General features: G+C 41.8%; 1 long non-coding RNA gene across 1 annotated transcript in view; it reads right to left on the reverse strand.

Moving 5' to 3' along the window:
* LOC122544646 overlaps positions 1-14,081 on the reverse strand; it is a 54,030-nt gene that overhangs the window by 2,801 nt on the left and 37,148 nt on the right. The window contains exon 5 of the long non-coding RNA XR_006310396.1: positions 10,450-10,531. This is a non-coding gene — a long non-coding RNA (uncharacterized LOC122544646). The remainder of the gene's footprint in view (positions 1-10,449; positions 10,532-14,081) is intronic.

The raw sequence follows: 14,081 nt of genomic DNA on the forward strand, positions 1-14,081 counted from the left end.
AAACTTGAGAGTAGATTTGGGTGTCCACTGTGCAGAACACTTACATTTTGTCCAGAAAAAATGTCCCTGAGCTTCTAGTAGCGTGCCACTTCAACACACCACCCTGTACCCTGGCCAACATCTGTGTCTCAGGCTTGCTGCAATGCTCCAGCAAAGTTCATTGCAATCTGGAAGAACAGCACCTCATTTTCTGCTTGAGAACTCACAGCCTTTTGGACTCAATATTGAATTCTACAACTTTAGAACTAGAGCTCTCCCATATCATTACCCAAAACCTCACTCACCACACAGTGTTATCACAGGGTCTTCTATTGTACACCAAAACTCGCTAACAATCTCTATTAATAGCTATTACCATCCTCGTCTGACTGTGATCCACTAGTTTGTCTGTCCAAATGTTCTTCCCTCTCTTTGGATTCTATATCCATCCACCATTTACTCCCTTACCCTTCAACACACCCTATCTTCTGCAGAAAATCTAATATTTTTCTGGCTACCATCTCTTCACAGGAAGGTTTACTGGACTGGAAATTTTAACTCTGATTTCTGTCCTCAGACTCTGTCAAACCTGCCGAGCTTTTCCAGCAATTTGTTTTAGTTTCTGTTTTAGTTGGAATATTGCATGCAATTTTGGTCTCCTTCCTTTAGGAATGATATTGTGAATCTTGAAAGGGTTCAGAAAAGATTTACAAGGATGTTGCCAGGTTTGGAGGATTTGAGCTATCGGTAGAGGTTGAATAAGCTAGGGCTGTTTTCCCAGGAGCATCGGAGGCCGAAGGGTGACATTATAGAGGTTTATAAAATCATGAGGGGCAGGAATAGGATAAATAGACAAAGTCTTTTCCCTGGGGTGAGGGAGTCCAGAACTAGAGGGCATAGGTTTAGGGTGAGAGGGGAAAGATATAAAAGAGACCTAAGGGGCATGTTTTCATGCAGAGTGTGGTACTTGTATGGAATGGCCTGTCAGGAGGAAGTGGTGGAGGCTGGTACAATTGCAGCATTTAAAAGGCATTGAGATGGGTATATGAATAGGAAGTATTTGGCGAGATATGGGCCGGATGCTGGCAGGTGGGACTGGATTGGGTTGCGATATCTAGTTGGCATCGACAAGTTGGACTGAAGGGTCTGTTTCCGTGCTGTACATCTCTATGACAATGACTCTATGATATTCACCAAGCAGACTTCCTCAGATGGCTAAGGGAATTCAGCATGTCCATAAAGACTCTATTCTGCCATTGAATAACTATAGTGCCAGTTTGGTTTTGTATGCAACAGCATCTGGTGGAGTGTGTAAATCTCATTCTCCTTACAGCATGAGTTGTATTTGTTTGGTCTGAGTGTTGGATAATCTTGATCAATATTCACTAACACTTTGTAAGCGAGGGATTAATGTTGGTTCAATGTTTACTTTTGCCATGAATCTGAATGTTATAGATGCATCACAGAAAGCATCCTATTTGGAGGTGTCACAGCGTAGTATGGCTTCTGTTCTGCCCAAGACCACAAGAAACTACAAAGAGTTGTGATTCAGCCAAGCCCATCACTGAAAGCAGCCTTCCATCCAAAGGCTCAATTTCCACTTCCCCCTGTCTCGGGAAAGCAACGAACAACATGAAAAACCCATCCGACCCCTGTTATACGCTCCTCCACCCAGTTCTGTCAGGTGGAAAATACAGAAGTTTGAATACACCATCGAACAGATTCAAGAACAGCTTCTCCGCTATTATTCGACTTTTGAACGGACCTCTAAATTTTGATGCTAATCTCTGTCTGCACATTCTCTGCAGCTTTAACACTGTATTCCGGATTCTGTTCTAATTACCTTGATGAACTTTGAATGAGATGATCTCCCTGTAAGGTGCACAAAACAATACTTTTCAATTTATCTCAGGACATGTGATAACAATGATCAAATTAAATGAATAACTGCAGTCTTATGTTCATATAGCAGAATCTGAGGGATACAGGCTGATAACTACAGTCACACAAACTGATAGGAAAAGATGAATAAATCCACTCAAAACACTGGAATTACAGAGCCTGACAGGGTAATATTGATAACTAAACTCTCACATTCACAAAGCAGGAGCTGATAGCAACAGATGAAAACTCAGCTCACACATTCACATAGCAGGGATAGATTGACAATTATGTATACATATTCACCAAGCAGAAACTGACAGCTACAGATTGATAACTATATTTTTGTATTCACACAGCAGAGTCTGAAAGGTACAGATTGAGTTACACTCACTTTGACAAAGAAGAAATTGACAGGTAGCGAATGATAACTGTACTCCCACATTCACATCGCTGAAATTGACCACTACACTTTGATTAATACACCCATATTCACAGCAGAATCTGATGGGTACTGATCAATAACTGTATTCACATATTGACAGGAAATAAACTGACAGGGACAGATTGGTATTGACTCTCTCAAATTGATGTAGTAGAAACAGATTGACAATGACACTCTGGTGTCAAATAGCAAAACCTGACAGGTACTGTTTGATAATTGCATTCACACATTGGTATAGCTAAAGCAGACAAATAGAGATCAATATCTACATTCACATAGAAGAAACTGATGGGTACAATTTGATGATTGCATTTAATATTCATACAGCAGAAACTGACGGGTAGATACTGATAATGACACTCGCGTTCTCATAGCTGAAACTGACAGGTTCAGGTTGATAACTACACTCTCAGATACACAATAGAAACTGTTCAGGACAGATTGGTATGTAAACTCACATTCACAGGGCAAAAACTGACAGGTACATATTGATGACTAAACTCTCACATCCCCATCAGTGAAACACACAGGGACTGATCTTATTTATATAAAATGTATTTAACAACAGTCCCTGCAAATTTATTCTGTGTGGATATATGAGTTTAGTTCTCAATCTATACCTGTCAGTTTATGCTATGTGAATGTGTGAGTGTATTTATTAATCTGTCTCTGTCAGTCTCTGCAATGCCAAACTGTAAATATTTTACCAGAGTGCAACAGGGACAGATTGATAAAACATTCACTCACACATTTGCACAGCTTATATTAACAGGGACAGTTTGACAGCTGTACTCCCACATTCACCTCGCAGGAACTGACAGGTATGGATTGATAAGGAAACTCTCAGATCCAGAAACGCACTTGTATTGGGTAGCCCTATTGTGGAGCTGTTGAGGTGTTGGTTAGTATCTGGTTCTCAGTGAATTGGTATAGATATTTTTATTACAATCACCAGACAAAGAGCAGCTCAGGCCAAGAATAGAATCAGACCTGTAGTTCTGTTGGACTTGCCGGTTTGAAAGAAAAACAGCCTAATGATTATTAAATGAATGTTACATTCAAAGGTTTGATACTGTCAAACTTAATGTTGATTTACAGGAGATGTCTCTTCTGTCTTCCTCCAGACAAATACTTGAAGGACCAAGACACATTCCCTCGGGGCGAAGCAAAGTGTGATCAGTTCCTTCTAACAAACAGCAGGTATGTTTCCGTTGTCAGACTAAAGAACGTCCTTTCCACAGTCACAGAGCAGTTTGAATTAGACTCACATTGAGCTCAATTTCCAGAAGGAACGTTTCAAAGAAAGAGTCAAATACCACCAAGGAATTACAATTTTTTATCTCTCTCTATTCTCCATGCACATCTCCCCATTTCCAATAAATGTTATTATTCACAGTCATATAGTGATAGGTTTATACAGCACTGAAACAGACACTTCGGCTGGACTCATCCATGCCAACCAGATATCCTGAAGTAATCCAGTCTCATTTGCCAGCAAATGGTCCATATCCCTCTACACCCTTCCTGTTCTTGTATCCTTTTAAATGGTGTAATTGTACCAGTCTCCACCAATTTCTCTGGCAGCTCATTCTATACACACACTACGTCACATAGAAAAAATTGCCCTCCAGATCCCTTTTAAATCTTCCCCTCTAACCTTAAGCCTATGTCCTCTTGCTCTGGACTCCCATACCCCAGGGAATAAATGTTGTTCATTTATCCTATCCATAGCTCTCATGATTTTATAAACCTCTATTAGGTTCCCCCTCTGAAAACAGCCTTAAGCGTATTCAACCTCTCCCGATACCTCAAATACTCCAACCCTGGCAACATCCTTATATTTCTTTTCTGAACCCCTTCAAGTTTCACAATATCTTTCCTATAGGTAGGAGACCAGAATTGCATGCAATATTCCAACAGTGGCCTAACCAATGTCCTGTACAGCTGCAACATGATTTCTCAACTCCTATAATCAATTCACTGACCAATAAAGGAAAGCATACCAAACGCCGCCTTCACTATCCTATCCACCTGCAACTCCACTTTCAAGGAGTTATGAACCTGCACTCCAAGGTCTCTTTGTTCAGCAACACTCCCTAGGATCTTATCATTAAGTGTATAAGTCTTGCTAAGATTTGCTTTCCTAAAATGCAGTAACTCACGTTTATCTAAATTAAACTCCATCTGCCACTTTTCAGCCCACTGGCCCATCTGATCAAGATCCTGTTGTAATTTGAGGTAATCTTCTTCGCTGTCCATTACACCTCCTATTTTGGTGTCATGTGCACACTTACTAACTATACCTCTTGTCAGGTGGGTCAGTGGGCTGAGGAGTGGCAATTGTAGTTTAGTTTACATACATTTTGAGAAGGCAAACCAAGACACGAATTCCACGCTTAATGGTAGGGCACTGGGGAGTGTTGCTGAACGAAGAAACCTCAGTGTGCCGGTGAAGATTTCCTTGAATATACTTCAACAGGTTTATTTGGAAGCACTAGCTTTCAAAACATTATTCCTTCTTCAACCACCTGATGAAGGTACAGTGCTTCAAAAGCTAGTGTTTCCAAATAAACCTGTTGGACGAAGACCTGGTGTTGTGTCATTTTTCACTTTGTCCACCCGAGTTCAACACTGGCACCTCCAAGTCCATGAAAGTAGTTGCACATCGGCAGGATGGTGAAAAAGACATTTGACATGCTTGCCTTTATTGTTCAGAATACTGAGTGTAGGAGTTGGGAGGTCATCTGGTGGCTGTGCTGGACATTGGTGAATCCAAGTTTTGGGAGATTGTGTACAATTTTCACCAACCTGCTACAGGAAGGATGTTGTTAAATTTGAGGTGGTACAGTAAAGATTTACAAGGACGTTATAGAGATATAGAGTTGTACAGCATAGAAACAGACCCTTTGGCCCACCATGTCCATGATGTTCAACAAGCACCAAACTGTATTCGTCCCATTTACCTGCACTTGGCCCACAGCTGACTCTACCCTGGATTTTTAAAGGCACGTCCAGATGCTGCTTAAATGCTGTACAAATACCCAACCACCCTCTCAGGCAGAACGTTCCAAATTTTACCCATCCTCTGGGTCAAAATATTTTTTTCACATTTCCTCTAAGCTGTTTTCTCCTCAACTTCAACTTGTGCCCTCTGGACTTAGACACATCGGCCACGGAGAGAAAGATTCTCTCAACCTACTCTGCCTACATTTCTGGTAATCTGGTATTCTTCAGTCAGATCCTCCCTCAGCCTCCTCTGCTCCAAGGAAACAAAACTCAGCCTATCCAGTCTTGCCTCATAACGGAGACTTTCCAACCCACTGCACCTTCTCCAGTATAATCACATCCTTCTGATAGGGTGGCAGCCTGACCTGCACACAGTATTCCATCTGTGGCCTAATCAATGTTCTATAAAGTTGCCGTAAGAGTGCCTTGCTTTTCAATTGTATAGCTCAGGTAATAAAGACCAGCATTGTGTATGCCTTCTTCAGCAGCCTGTCTGCCTGTGCTGTTTCCTTCTGGGATCTATAGACTTGTATACCAAGGTCCCTTTGTTCCTCAGTACTCCCTCGGGACTTACCCTTCACTTTGTAATTCTTTCCCTTGTTAGACCTCCTAAAATGCATTATCTCACACTTATCACAAATATCAGAGCCATTGTTCTGCCGTGGTACTCATACTGTAGTCTGAGACCATCCCCCTCACTGTCAGCAGTGCTGCCAATTTTCATGTCGAAGAAGAAAGAACAGTACAGCACAGTCACATGCCCTTTGTCCTCCAAGCCTGCACCAACACATTTTGCACTTCCACACTAAAATCTCATCCAGAAACATAGTAATTGTACCTTCTACATTCACATCCAAGTCGTTAATGTACATAACAGCAAGTGTCCCAGCACTGATCCCTGTGGGACACCGCTGGTCACAGGCTTCCAATCACAAATACAACCCATCACAATCACACTTTGTATCCTGTCTGCAACTAATTTCATTGATTAGGTGTCTCCAAGGACAGGGTATACAAAGTAAGAGGGAGGAACATATTAATCACATTGTATGTGATTGTTCACAGAAAGTGTACAAAAGATACTTTTTTTATTGTAAAATCAGAGTGTGCCATGGATCTCTCCTCCCAGGCACTTTTCCCATCAGTATATTTCGTTGCCAGGACAAGAGGATTTGAGTTATGGGAAAAGGCCAAATAGGCTGTTGTTTTTTTCCCCCTGGACTGTCTGAGGCTGAGGTATGACCTTATTGAGGTTAATAAAATCATGAGTGACATTGAGAGAGTGAATACGCAAGGTCTTTTTTCTAATGTTGGGGAGACCAAAAATAGTGGGCATAGGTTTAAGGTGAGAGGGAAAAGATTTAAAAAGCACTTGTGGGGTTACTTTATCATTGCAGAGGTTAGTGCTTGTAGGGAATGAGCTACCAGAGGAAGTGGAGGTGGTGGGTACAATTACAACCTTATGTAGGCACCTGGATCAGTACATGAATAGGAAGAGTTTAGAGGGAGACAGACCAAATGCTGGCAAATGGGACTTGGTCAGATTAGGATCTTTGGTCAGCACTAACAACTTTGACCAAAGGACCTGTTTCTGTGCTGTACAACTGTATGACACTCTGGCTGGGAGACAGGTACAGCGGGCTGGGAGACGGTACACCGGGCTGGGAGAGAGGTACACCGGGCTGGGAGAGAGGTACACCGGGCTGGGAGAGAGGTACACCAGGCTGGGAGAGAGGTACACCGGGCTGGGAGAGAGGTACACCGGGCTGGGAGAGAGGTACACCGGCTGGGAGACAGATATACCAGGTTGGGAGACAGGTACACCAGGCTGGTAGATATCACTACTCCCAGTTAGATTCCGCACTATGAGAATTGCAAAAGTCCATTGCTTTTCCCACCTTGACTTTTACGATCAGCACAGACTTGTTTCTGTGGCAATGTGTTACAGTTTTACTTGTTTGTGAATCCTACAGATACAAACAATTACAGAAAATAAGATCTTTCCCATTCACTTCAGGAAACATGAACTGAGAACTCTCTCCTGTCCCACTCTACTAACTGGCTGTCCACTTTACAGCAAACATTTAAACTGTTCAGTAACACAATGCAGGAAGACTGAAGTAGGGTCAAGTGAGTATGGGCATCCTCCCTGTGTCATAACTGTTCCTTTCAAAACTCTTTTTTTATATATAAAACCTGTGTAAACACACAATGGAGAACAGTCTGAGTAGTCAACATTAAATTTTAGTTTCTAAGTTCTTTACGAGACAACGTGGCTCTACTCTGTGGCGGCCTGTCACATCTGAGCAGAGTTTTGAAGGACCAGTCCCATTGAATAGCACAGACTGACAGGTAGATAGTAATTCCCAAGTACACAAGCCGTACAAGTGAATGGAAGGGCAGAGCAAACAGTTACTGACTGTGCCAGTTATTGTCCTTATTCATGTAATGAAGGGTGTGAAGGAAACTGATTTCTGGACTCAACAAAGAATGATATAGTACCAATGCACATTGGGTATAGAATAACTTGCAAAGCCATTCCTGATGAAGGGCTTTTGCCTGAAATGTCGATTTCGCTGCACTTTGGTTGCTGCCTGAACTGCTGTGCTCTTCCAGCACCACTGATCCAGAAGCACATAAATCCTGTCAGGTTAGTTGGTCCACCGGCAAAAATAGAAAAATCATGCCCACAAGGATCACATGGTTGGGAGAGCAAGCATTTCATTAATGAAGTTAAATAGGACAGAGTAAGAGTGAAATATGTCAATCCCAGTGTACAAATGAACTTCCAATTGAATTTAAATGCAATGCGTCACATTGGTCAAAAAGTAAACTCCACTTGTTTATTCAGAAATACTGAACACCCTATTGCATGTTCACAATATATTCCAGTTAAATGGGGAAAGAAGTAAATAAACATTTAGGTTAATTATTCCTCCAGTTATCTCACCATGGTTTAAACTTGCCGTCTGACTCTGACTGTATGTAATTCATGTATCAATTCTGTTTGTCCAAACTGGAGTAATTAGATAGCAGACCAAGTGTCAGATTGAAACAGATATTGCAATTTAATTCATTTCCACAAAGTGAAAACAGAACACATCTCTTACAAAATGACTGAATAAATACTTTGTTCGTTTTCAAGTGGTCCAAAGGAAAATCAAATATTGACATGAAAAGGTACACATTCAGACAGATTCCCAGAGGTTATTGGACACAGATGAAAAAGCTCTTATAAAGTGTTCTTGTTATAAACATGTGAACAATAAATTCAAAATGCACATTCAGAATATAACTTACAATCATAAACCATACCATAGAATAAAAGTTGTGGAAATTGTCTAAACTGCTCTAGACTGTCAGAGACTGACAATGGTACTAAAAAGTCTCACTTTCATTTACATAATTTCTCCAGTGCAGATATAGGTCATTTGGCCCATCCCTCTACAACAACTCTCCAAAGCGGATCCCACCCAATGTAGACCCCACCCAATCCCCATAACTCCACGTTTACCATAGTTAACTCACTGACACTGCACATCCTTGAAGACTACGGGACAATTTACCACGGCTAATCCAGCAAACCTGTACATGTTTGGACCATGCAGAAAAACAAGAGCACCCAGAGGAAACCCATGGAGACACGGGCAGAACGTGCAAACTGCACAGAGATAATGAAGCATGGTTGGAATTAAATCTGTTTCCCTGGTGCCACTGTGCCAACATGCCATCCTGAGATGGATGGCAATCGATGAAATCTTATTCATGTTGAGCAACAGAGATTTGAAGTAAATAGAACTCCTGCAGTTTTGGCAAGTGTCATGTTAAATAGAGACAAGTGTGTCAGTACACTCACTTATTCACAGAATACAAACTGACAGGTCCAGATACTTTCAGGTACAGATGCACTCATCCATTCATATGGTTGAAGCTGTCAGGGATAGACTGATGATTGCACAAACACATTCACATTGCAGAAACAGACTGGTACATTTTGATAATATACTCACACATTCCCAAAGAAAAATCTGACAGGTATATATTGATAACTACATTTTTACATTCACCTAGAACCGAATGAGGCAGATTGATAACTAACATCACATTGACATAGCAAAAGCTGACAGGTAGAGACTGATAATGACACTCATATTCACGTAGCAGAATCTGACATGGGTAGATAGATTATTGGACCGTCATCTTCACATCGTAGAAACTGACAGAGAGAGATAGATAACTAGACAGTCATATTCAAGTTGGAGAAACTGATGGACAGATCAATAACTACACTTCCATATTCACAGATCAGAAACTGACGGGTACAGATGGATAGGTGAAAGTGAGGACCGCAGATGCTGGAGATTAGAGTCAGGAGTGTGGTGCTGGAAAAGCACAGCAGGTCAGGAAGCATCCAAGGAGCAGAAGAATTGAGGTTTGGGCTAAAAGCCCTTCATCAGTACAGATGGATAACTAAACCATACATTGACATAGCAGAAACTGACCGGGAACGATTGACAACCACACTCATGCATTCATGCCGCAGAAAGCAAAAGGTGCATTTCAATACAGACCCCCACATGTTTACTTGGCAGAAGATGGCAGGTAGATATTGATAACAATGTTCAAATTTTAACAATGCAGAAACTGACATGGACAGATTGATAATTAAACAATCACATTCACAGAGCAAAAACTGTCATATTCACATAGCAGAAACCAACAGGTATGGGGTGATAACTTCACTCAAGTATGCATATACGAGAATCTTATTGGGAGAGAGTAATACCTCTACTCGTATATTCAGTGAGTGGAAATCCACAGGTACAGGCAGATAACTTCACTCAAGAATGCACATTGCAGAAACTGACAGGGAGAGTGTGACAACTGTACTCACATATTCACGTGTCAGAATCTGCAAGTTGCAGATTGATATATAGGCTCTCATTGTAAGTATAAAATGGTTGAGCATATTCTTACTGGAGATCCCACCCCTGCTATTGGGGCAGCACAGTGGCTCAGTGGTTAGCACTGCTGCCTCACAGCAACAGGGTCCCAGGTTCGATTCCAGCCTTGGGTGACTCTCTGTGTGCAGAAGTTGATATTCATAGGGTATGGGAGTGGAGCATAGTGAGTCTTACCTGAGTCTGTCCAAAGTGGTATCTGGTACATTCAAACTTGTAGGTACTACATGAAACACATTCTTATGTCAATGGATGACACCTACAGAGTAAAACAAATTACACTTCAGAAGGTTTGAGTTACAGTCCAGTAACATACTGACATGTAAAGATTGTGAAATAGGATTTACAAAAATGCTTTTCATCCCAGAAACAGACAGCGCAGATTGGTGTTGAGAGTGTGGTGCTGGAAAAGCACAGCAGGTCAGGCAGCATCCGAGGAGCAGGAGAATCAATGTATCGGGCATAAGAGCCCATCATCTCGACATTTCAGGCATAAGCCCTCTGATCCTCAGCATCTGCAGAACTCACCTTTCCTCGGGGCACAGATTGCAGGAATATTTCTAAGAGGCTGGCAAATAGTGTAACGTTTTACTGCTTAGATCAGTGCTTGATGGATACAGAATAGTGTATTGAAGTAACACTAATTGACTATTACACAAAGGAACAAAGTCTGAATGAACAGTTGTTGAGTTAATGCCAAATGTGTAAATAAGGACAAGACAGATACAAAGTTAAAGTGACACATATATAGCATTGTCACAGTTGCTTGTTAACAGGCATTCGCATAACACTGAGAAATGCTATAAATCCCTATATGAAGCTGCACGATACCTAAGCAGTTATTGATAGGTCTCTGGGCCCACAGTTATCAATCAAGTTCTCAGAAATATATTAATCCCACACTCAAGACGTGATTCAACTCTTGACTCAAGAAAAGTATGACATAGAAACTTCTTCTTTCCATTTCTCTTTAACTCTGTCCAATTGAGAATGAGTTGCCTCAACCCCAAGCGTAGAAAACACTCACGGTCAGGTTCCAGCGGATTGTGTAACTTGATGACGAATGTAACCACAATTTCAAATGGATGAGTTTTTTTTCACACAGTGATAAATTCTGTGTTAATTCAGAATTCAGAGGAATTGACAGACAGAGCAGGGCAATGTCTTTGATCATCCAGCTCCGCCTCCAGCTCACTCCAGCCCCAACTGTATCTGGGACTGAACTTTTTCTCCCCAAAGCTGACAGTTCCTGAGTAGAGGAGCGCATGCGTGAGGCCCTCTCCCAGCGCTGCCATTGAGGAGCATTTACTCAGTGAGTGCCAGAGGTTTGTTTGAAACAGACCGCAATGGAGAGATCAGCGCCCAGGGAAGCTAGGGAACAGCAGGCTCCTTCCAGCAGCACATCGGGATGGGAGCCTGGGACACAGGGGGCTCCGAGATCGGGATTGATTCGGGGTGAGTTCAGAGAATTCAGAGTTTCCCCCTGTTTGTTGAGATTGTGCAGTCAATATCGGAATCGCAGACCGACTGTAGGAATGTGGTACTCCTGTTAAAGTGTGTCTTGGGAAAAAAAGATATAGCGCCGTTTTTTTCTCTCTCCAACAGGTAGTGTATTGGGAGTTGCATATTGAACTGTGTGAGCATTCCGGTGGTGAGTAGTCCCATTCACGGAGGTGTGCAGTTGTTGCTCAGTTTCTCCATCTCACTCAATTGGTATTGAAACATATGAAAAACAAACACAATCTCCAGGCAAAAGCAGCTCATGCAGCAATGGAATCCGATCCGTGGTTCTGTTTAAGTTGCTGGCTTATCCTAACGAATATGCAATGAATGTGACATTGATCAATATTACCAGACTCTCCTCATGTTGGTTAACAGGGGGTGTCTCTCTATCTTCCTCCAGACAAATACCTGAGGGACTAAGACACTGTGATACTTCCTCGGTTCAAAGGGAAGTGTGACCAGCTGCCTCAAGCAAACAGCAGGTATGTAGCCCATTGACATTTACACCAGTTTTGAAGATAGATAAACTGAATCCTTATCCCAAATAGACACTCAGGAATAAGATTAAAATCTGAATTTAATAAGAACATTTTCTACAATGTAGATAAATAAATAGATCATACTGTTACATAATTTCAACAACCATCCGTGAGGTAGCTGCTAAATACAGAGATAGAGGGAAACTGTGCTCATCAACAGTTTCTCTCTCTCTTTTCTCAGTGCACATCACCCCATTTCCAATGAGTGTTATTATTCACAACCATCGAGTCATAGAGATGTACAGCACAGAAACAGACCCTTCGGTCCATGCCGATCAGATATCCCAAACTAATCTAGTCCCATTTGCCAGCAGATGGCCCATATCCCTCTAAACCCTACCTATTCACATACCCATTCAGGTGCCTTTTAAATATTGTAATTGTGCCAGCCTCCACCACTTATCCATGCTGCTCATGATTTTATGAACCTCGATAAAGGGTTGTGAAGAAGGCACGTGGAATGCTCTCCTTCATGGGCAGAGGGATAGAATTCAAAAGTAGGGATATAACAATGAAACCGTATAAGGCACTGGTGAGATTACAACTGGAGTATTGTGTGCAGTCAGGTCACCACATCACAGGAAGGACATCATTGCTGTGGAGAGAGTGCAGAGGAGATTTACTGGAATGTTGCCAGTACTGGTGAATTGTAGCTATCGGGAGAGATTGGAGAGGTTGGGGTTATATTCTTTGGAACAGAGGTGCCATGATTAAGGAATATTAAATAGTGAATACTAAATAGTGAGCTACGAATGAAGGAGCAGAACTCCGAAAGCTCGTGCTTCCAAATATGCCTGTTAAATTATAACCTGGTGTGTGTGATTTTTCACAAAATAGTCAGAGGGAGAGATTAGAGTACACAGGAGGAACCTGTTTCCTTTGGCAGAGAGTTCAAACACCAGGGATCATTGATTCAAACGAAGTGGTGTCGGATTACAAGATATGTGAGGAAAATGTTTTTTATGCATAGAGTCGTGGGTATCTGGAATTCATTGCCTGATTTGGTGGTGTAGGCAGAGACTCTAAACTCTTTTAAACAAAAATCCCTGGAACTGCCCCTCAAGTTCCATTAACTGCAAGGCTATGGGCTACGGCGAGAAGATGGGATGAGAAAGGGCCTCTGCGGGTCTTTGGATTGGCATGGACAAGATGGGCTGAATAGCTCCCTCTGTGCTGTATTATTTTTATGAATTAGTAGTTATCCATTGGACCCTGCCAGACTTTGCAGAATGAATATGTAAATATATTGACCATATAATGAATGTTACAGTTTGATAACTACACTCACACATTCACCAAGCAGGAACTGACAGGTATAGATCAATAACTAAACTCACATATCCAAATACCCACTTGCATCAGGTAGGCCCCATTTATGGAGCTGTATGGGTGTTGTTTCATTTCTGGAACTCATTCCTTTGGGCTTAGAATTTTAAGAAAAATTGGACAAGGAACAGCTCAGGGCAGGAGTGGAATCAGACCCGTGGTTCTGTTTAAATTGCTGGCTTTAAATTTAAAAAAACCTGAATGATGAGGAACTGAATGTTACATTGATGTTGCCAATCACAATTGATGTTGATTTACAGGAGGTATCCCTTCTGTCTTCCTCCAGGCAAGTACTCAAAGGACAAAGACAATGTAATATTCCCTCGGTACAGAGCCAAGTGGGACCAGCTGCTTTGAACAAACAGCAGGTATGTTACCGCTATCAGAGTGAAGAACATCCTTTCCACAGTCACAGAGTGGATGGAGTCAGGATCACATTGA

This window comes from Chiloscyllium plagiosum, chromosome 50 (genome assembly GCF_004010195.1).
Source record: "Chiloscyllium plagiosum isolate BGI_BamShark_2017 chromosome 50, ASM401019v2, whole genome shotgun sequence".
In the NCBI taxonomy this organism is placed as follows: Eukaryota; Metazoa; Chordata; class Chondrichthyes; order Orectolobiformes; family Hemiscylliidae; genus Chiloscyllium; species Chiloscyllium plagiosum.